The 7,930-nt window shown below is 35.5% G+C and overlaps 1 long non-coding RNA gene across 1 annotated transcript; it reads right to left on the bottom strand.

Moving 5' to 3' along the window:
- Nucleotides 1-334: 334 nt before the first annotated feature.
- LOC131825922 (uncharacterized) lies at nt 335-7,133 on the bottom strand. The gene is made up of 3 exons (XR_009351370.1): nt 7,070-7,133; nt 1,872-2,045; nt 335-425 (listed from the first exon to the last, which is right to left on the bottom strand). It is a non-coding gene; the product is annotated as an uncharacterized LOC131825922 (long non-coding RNA).
- Between the last annotated feature and the right edge of the window lie 797 nt (nt 7,134-7,930).

The following is a 7,930-nucleotide window of genomic DNA, read 5'->3' as shown; positions in this document are numbered from 1 at the left end:
AATGGTCAGGTGGTAAAGATTATCTTAAACTGGGATTTAAATCCACACTCTTTACTCACTGCTATGTGATGCTATATGCTTCTTTCAGGCTAAAGCCTCAGACTATGGGGATGTGATCAGCAAATGCACCCCTTGACATTGAAGCTAATAGTCATTAATATAAAACTGATGAAACATACTATTGCATTTAATGGCTCACTATTTACAATCCCCAATCTCTCAGAAAGATGCTATTTAAAATGTAATGAGTGTAATATACAGTAAAATCCACATGAATTTATTTATTCATTTATTCAACAAATATTTATGAAGTACTTATTATATGTTAGAAAATTGTGCTGATGTAGAGAGGCAACGATAAGCAAGCCATGCACTGTGCATCCAAACACATGATGATATCATAACAAAAATATTCTGCCTCGAGTCTGAAACACAAGAGACAAACAGCAAAAATGGTTCAGAGTAATATTGGCCTTCCTAGAGGAATGGGCTGCTCTTATAGGTACTTGGCTCTGCTTAGCAGGCTTACCCATATGATAAAAGTGGGCATATATCAATCATGGTAAGACAATTGCATATAACATCCTTATTTTGATTCCACACTTATTAAACATTTTTCCATTTTCATTTACTTTTTGACTGGCTTAATAAACCCTATTTCTCAGTTTGTCCATTAGTCAAAGAGATGATTTGTGTTGAAAGAACACACTAAAGAAAGGGGTCACAGGAAACTTCCTCTACCTTTTGTTTTTTTCCCCAGGCACTTGGAAAACTGAACTCCATCTTTGGCAAATCTAACTCTCCTTTCCTTAAATATGTCTCCTGCAGCAAATGAGATGCAGTATGGTACAGTGAATCAAAACCAAACAAAACAAAAAACAACTTTCTGACAGTAATTTTACTATTCTATGTAGGAGTAAGATATATTGACAAAACAAAAACAGGTGTAGATCTCTTGACTGTTCTAAACCCTATTCTCACTAAATAATATTATATTATGTCTGATCAACCAGGCACTTATGATTTGGTGCTTATAATGGAACTCTGAGGCTTTATCACAGTACTGATGTGGTATTAAACTGATTCAAGACAATTTATTGATCAAATATTGGGTATAGAAGGAATCAGCTAAAAGGGTAGTCAGTCTTCGTGGTTTATCCAGTGAGCAACTATCTTTCTTTTAATCTTATATTAACTGCACTAGGCAGTTTATCAGGCGGCATTCAAACATGGAAAATAGAACAGCACAAAAAGTTCCCAGGTAACCAGAGTCCATCACCAATACATGTATTAGTATGTATCTCTAAACAATGTCTCTTTAAAGAAATGAAAACATAACCTCAGTGCCAGTTAACAGGATACACCTGTTTTTGTTTTGTCAATACATCTTAGACAGTTTACATTAGCTCCTTAATATCCCTGAATATTTACTTACTGTTCAAATTTCCAATTGTCCCCCATATGTGATTTTTCTTAACACTTGTTTAAATAAGATTGAACTAAGGGCTACACATTGCAATTAGATGTTACATTGTTTAAACATTTTTTAATCTGTAAGGTTCCCCCTCAATTTTGATTATTCACTTGCAATTTAAACACTGGAAAAAAGAACCTTGGTGCTGACTGCAGCCCTATAGTGTTACTTCACATGCTCATCAGTCATCTTTAATTTCCATTAAATTAACATTCTCAACTAAATTTCCTCAAAATCAAGTTTTTCTTTCATTTTCATTATTTTTTGGCAAGATTACTTCATGGTTGTATGTTCTATTGTGCGGTAATGAAATCCTAGTCATCCTTCTTTCTGTAATGTTAGCAGCTACAGATGCTTAAAGCCTACATCTAAATCACTTATACATGAATTAACTTACCTTAACTATGTTTGAAAAAAAAAAATCTTGGGTTCTTCATACCCCCATCAACTGAATATAGAAAAGCAAAACAAAACAAAAAAACCTGATGCATGTGGTATTCCTTCTTCTAGAGACTGATTCATTGATCCATCGATAGGGAATTGTAAAGGACATATTTGATAAATCAAAGCCCTAGAGAAGACAGAAAATTGAGTGGGATTAGAGCATTAACCAGAAGAACAAGACTTGGTTAAAAAAGATTATTCCTTTCTCAGAGACAGTAAAATGGAAAAGAGAGGGAGAAGCTAAGAGTGATTTTAGAAATGAAAAAAAGGTGGAAGATGAGTATTTGCATATAGGGTGACCTTAATTTCTCAGTAAATTAGGAAGTAATATCATTCCCCCTTCCTACCAGACCAATAGCATAGTTTTCTTAACTTAGTAAACTCCCTTGTCAGCCATAATCTATTGATCACATTTCCTCTGCTGGTGTTCTTTAAGATGTCTGGAAACTTTTCTACTCACTCCTGACAATATTAATGAAATGATTCCATTAAAACACAAATTAGGCTAATATTTTGTTGAATTAATTTATTTAGATTGAGTCTGATTACTTAGGTATCATAATAATCAGCCTGGAAGCATTTGAATAAAATAATCCAATTAATTTAAGAATTCTTCATTCGCTCTTATATTCCAGATAAATGAAAAAAATTAATTTAACCCATTAATGTGGTATTAGCAGCATGGCATGTCAAAGGGAGATACAGAACAAACACAAATGTCACTCATAAGAACTTTCACTAGAAACATGATCAAGTTATTCACACTCACAATTTTCTGAATAAAGTTGTGTCATGTGGGCATTATTATTATTATATTTAAAGCAATTATTACTCTGAAGTGAAATTCTGATTTTTTAACAATTTTGAAACAGCTAATTTTTATCCTACTTATATATTTTTAAATTTTTATCCTACATATGCATTAGTGAATACTGTTATATATCAAATCACTTTATTTTCCTCAAAAGCTATATTAGGAGATCTATAAATGTCAATAAATTAGTACATTGATCTTGGCCCCCCAGTATATTCTCTCAGGAAAACTCAATAACAATGGTGTGGTAGAGCATAATGAGATGAAAATATTTATATAGACTTTGGTATAGCTGTAACCTTTTTTGAAAAAAGATTATTTATTTGAGAGAGAGAGAGCACAGGTGGGAGGGGCAGAGAGAGAGGGAGAAAGACTCTCATGCAGGCTCTAAGCTAATTGTGGAGCCTGTCTTGGGGCTCAATCTCATGACCCACGAGATCAGGACACTGGGATCAGGATCCTGAAATCAAGACTTGAGCAGAAACCAAGAGTCTGACACTTAACCAACTGTGCCACCTAGATACCCTAACTATAACCATTTCAGACCAGAATTATCCATGCCAACCTTTATCAGAGTTGAGATCCAACCAAAATAAAGATCAAGCTACAGAAGGAACATAACAGCTTCACACGATTTAAGTATCTTGCAGTTATAGCTTGCAAAATGATACAGCATATTTTCCTGAACCAAAGAATCATAGGAGTTCTGAGTGAGTGCCCTGTGATTAAAAATTTCACTACCTACTTCAGAAACCCAGGGCCTCCCTAAGCTGTATTTTGAAAATCCATACCTACCCCAGAAGTGTTACTGCTTCCTGGTAGCTTAGTGACATGAAAGACATGGGGAGTGGAGCACAAGTATTTTTTTAATTTGAGGACCTAGTGAGAGAAATAATGCCTGATAATCCATTAATGGTAAGTCATATGCAAGGAGTCAGATCTGCAAGCCAGGGGAAAAGTAGATACACATACCCAAGGAGGTCAGTGTAGGTGATTTAATTCATTAATTAAAATATTAGCCTAAATTATGTCTTTTATCACCATTGCTGGCTTTGGCAGCCATTATCAACACTCCTGCAAATCTCTGCCTCTTCATTCTTATGGGAGATGTCTTATGAAAGTCCAAAAATGAGTAGTCATCTAATTAGAATGGGCATCAGATTTGCTAGAATGTTGGATTCTGAATCACCTTTCTGTTGTGCCCTAGAGCTTCTTGGCACAGAGAGAGAGAGAGAGAGAGAGAGAGAGAGAGAGAGAGAGATGTTTCTTCTCAATTCCTCTCCTTTCTTCATATCTCCCTCACTAATTCCCACAAGAAAATGAAAATGAGTCAACAGCATAACCTCATGGTCAACAGTGTCTCTTCAAAGAGAAAAATGAATCTTTATAAAGGACGTTGGGAGCAGCCAGTATATGTGCTCATCTTGTTGGCTACGAACAGATGGTGTCACAGAAATGCTCAACCTCAATCCTAGGCCCTTCTTCTATAGATCTAAGAATCTAAAGGCTCAGGAACATCAAAAAATCAGAAGCCAAAACGAAGTTTTCTGTATTTGTGATAGTCTTTGTTCCTTATTTTTTAAAGGAAACACTTCTGCAATCATTCATAACTTATTTTAAAAGAGATGCATATGGCCTGCTTGAAGGACAGCTACTTGGAATACATCTGCACTTGATTTTGCTCCCCCCTGCACCCGCACACACGCTATTGAAAGTCTCTGCTTAGCCAAGCCCTGTCATTAACTTTATTTGATCATTTCTGATTTAGTAACTAAGAACCACTTGGTACCAAGTTGCAATCTTTCTTTATCCACTGGTGCTCTGGGGCAAATGGATTTATGAAGTTGTTTTAAATTATATTCATTTTTGTTAGTGTATTAGAAAAAGAGGAATAAAAACCACACTGAACTATATACATTCTCGCTTTCTTGTCCAAATGGTTTGTTGCAAGGAGACTATAAGACTACCTTGGGCTATTTTTAATTTCTTTTGTTCGTTGCTATGTTTTTGGCCTTCGTATGTTTTTATTAAGTGTAATATTATCTGCTTTGCCTGGCTCCTCGAAGCAGCAGCCAGACCATAACAAAGTGAGTGCTGAGAAACACTGTCAACAAGATCAAGATATATACACAAATATGTGCTGCCATCAGCCTTCCTTCACCACAGGAAATTATTTACGAAAAAGAAGCAGAGTGCCTTGTTCAAAGCCAACCTATGGCCACAGATACCCTCATTATTGCTACTTGCAAAGCTGCTGTCCCCACCTGGCTTTTTCCATCCTTCCTTTTTCCTATAATGCTTTCTCTTCTAGCTTTATCTCGAATGCATAGACCCTGACACCAACTCTCCCTCATGGATGCTTACTTGTTTGCTTGTTTGTTTTCATTTCTTCTTGTTTCTCCTTAATTGCATTCTTCCTCATTTTCCCCAGATCGTCTATTATTTTTTCATTATCTTCCTCTGCTTCTTCATCCTACCATTCCAGCCAGTGGAGGTAATTCTTTGTAATTTTCTTTCTTTTTTTTTTTTTTTGTCAGAGAGAAAATGAAGTGATTTGTGTACAGGTGGGAAGAAGGGGAGACTTTTTGAGATGTTTAGCTTTCACTAACCAACAGCTGAGCCAAAAATATTTTGATCTTCTGTGGTGAGATGAAACCTCTGTATTGTCAGCTCAGCTTTCTTGCATTGGAAGCTCCCTAGTGTCCCTCACTTTCTCGCACTTGTTCAATTCTAGGTGCTACTATAAAGGGATTTTACCCATCAAATTATTATCCCCAATCAATTGACGTTAAGGTAGAGAAATTATCAGGTGGACCTGAACTAATCTTATGTGCTCTTAGATCTGAGTCTTGTGGTCAGAGATAGAGGAAGTCAGAGATTCAAAGTCAGAGAGACATGTTCCTGCTGGCTTAGGAAAAAGCAAACACTAATAAGGAACTGTAGGTGGCCTCCAGGAGCCAAGAGTGTTCCTTGGTCAACAGTTAGTAAGAAAATGGGGACAAACCTACAACTAAAAGGAACTGATACTCCCAATAACCGTAATGAGCTTGGAAGAGAACACTAAGATGGGAGTGACAGTGTGACTGATACTTGGTTGTAACCTTGATTGCCACCCTGTAAAAACCTGGACATAGAACCCATCTATACCATGCTCAGACTTCTGCCCTACAGAAAGTGTAAGATAATAAATTTGCATTGCTTTAAGCCACTAAGTTTATGATAATTTATTACACAGCAGTAGAAATTAATACATTCTTCATAGACAACTTGCAAAGAAAGCAAGAATATATCGTGTATCTGCTTTTGCTTGATCGGGCCTTTGTCTGCTAAGTTTTTTTTCATCTGCTGAAATTATTTTTAATAAAAAATCCCAGAAGGAAAGGACAGAGTCTTAAAAAAGCTGTTTAATTGCTTACTAGTGTTTATATCTATAGGGATAGTTAATATAGATGTTGAAATAAATTATTATCAGTCTCTCAAGGAATTCAGGATACAGGAAAATATCAACAACTGATTGTAATTATAACATTATAAGTATTCATTGATTTTTAACTCTTGGATACTTAACACTATGCTTATGTTTTGTTTTAAAATTACTATTTCTAAGCTCCTTAATGGAATGCTTCAAAATATTATAGGAAGGTGAAAAGTTGGACTTAACAAAACTCCTTCCCTTTCTCTTCTATTTTGGTCCTTAATGATGGAAATATACAGCCACTGTGTTGAAGATAATGGAACCGGGTACTTGAATTTTTTTTTTTTTTCTCAGTATAAAGTCTTTTGTTAACCATTGCCTCTTCATTGTATGATATAGCTGACAACTACCACACAATTTCCTCTTTTTACTTCTTAATAAAGCCCTTTTAGCCCAGAGAGTCACAATATATCTAGTCCTCAAGGGGAGATTTTGATTTTTTTTAAGCCAGTTAGAGAACGCCTTTCACTAATCTAGAAATCGGCAAGTGAATTAAATTTTCTCAGTCACATTGAAAAGAAGGAATATTTTCTAGGTTTAAGGGAGAAATCTCCCCTTTTGTCTCCTGCTAGCATAAATAAGAATTAATATTGCTCAGTTTATCATTAGCAGCCATCTCAAAGCCTTAAGGCCAGCCAGCCTTAGAAGGTAGCTGAGAACAGCAGAGGATAAAGAAGAAAGGTACCTGGATTCTTGATTAAATTGAACGTTTCATTATAACATACTTGGATCCCTCTACCTCTGGACTTTCAGTTCTATTAGATAATAATTTTCTTTGTTGATTTAGCCACTTTGAGTTGGGGTTTTTCTGTCATCTGCAGCTCTAATATACCAACAGATAACATAAGAGATCAATGCTCACTGTCAAGATGCTGTTTAAACTTGAGCTGAACCTTCTTCTCAAATGTAAAGCATCTCAAAGTCCTGTGGAATTTCATCTCTAGTTTCCCGGGCAACTATCACACGTCAGTCATGGATGTTCCGAAGCACACAGGTAATATTCCATCTCATCACCTCAATTTTAAATCTGGAGAAAGACAAATGAAATGGGTGCTGATAAATCCTCAAGGCTGCAGAGATAAAAGAAAAGAATGAAAATCCAGGAGGCAAAGGCAAGTAAACAATCCACTCTGCAATCTAATCTCCCTTCTTCCACTCTGTTTTTATTTCTCCTTTTTAATGCTGCCATGAGTGATGTAAAATTAGATATAAATTTTCTTGGAGGTTAAGTCCTTTTTTTCTCCATTAGTTTCCAGGACACACTTGACCCTTACATACAGGAAACACTACTTCTTCCAGAGAAAGATTCAACAATTCCAAATTCATTGTCTAAGATCCTTTGTACTCTTTGTTCTACATCTTAAGAATAAAATTCAATCTTAGACCTAAATGGGTATAATAGACTTTAATAAAAACAATTTAAATGCTAATATTCTAACTCTCTAAACATCTCTTCAATAGGACTGCATTATATACTAAATGATGGAAATAAAATTGAAAGATTAATATTTGTTCAATTTTGTAATGCTGTTTTTCATCAGAGCCAATAAGTTGGAGATAATTTCAAGCCATGGCTGGTAGCTTTGTTCATCGTTGCTTCCAACAGTAACCAAATGAGAGTTTCATTATTTATGTCACGAAAGAAATCTCTTGAGACAAACCTTTCAGAAGATCCAAGGATATGTACATACCCAAGAACTACTCGGCTAGAAACCCAGAGAGT

This window comes from Mustela lutreola, chromosome 2 (genome assembly GCF_030435805.1).
Source record: "Mustela lutreola isolate mMusLut2 chromosome 2, mMusLut2.pri, whole genome shotgun sequence".
Taxonomy (NCBI): Eukaryota; Metazoa; Chordata; class Mammalia; order Carnivora; family Mustelidae; genus Mustela; species Mustela lutreola.
Note: the sequence above shows the minus strand (reverse complement) of the source record. Positions and strands in the feature narration are given on the sequence as shown.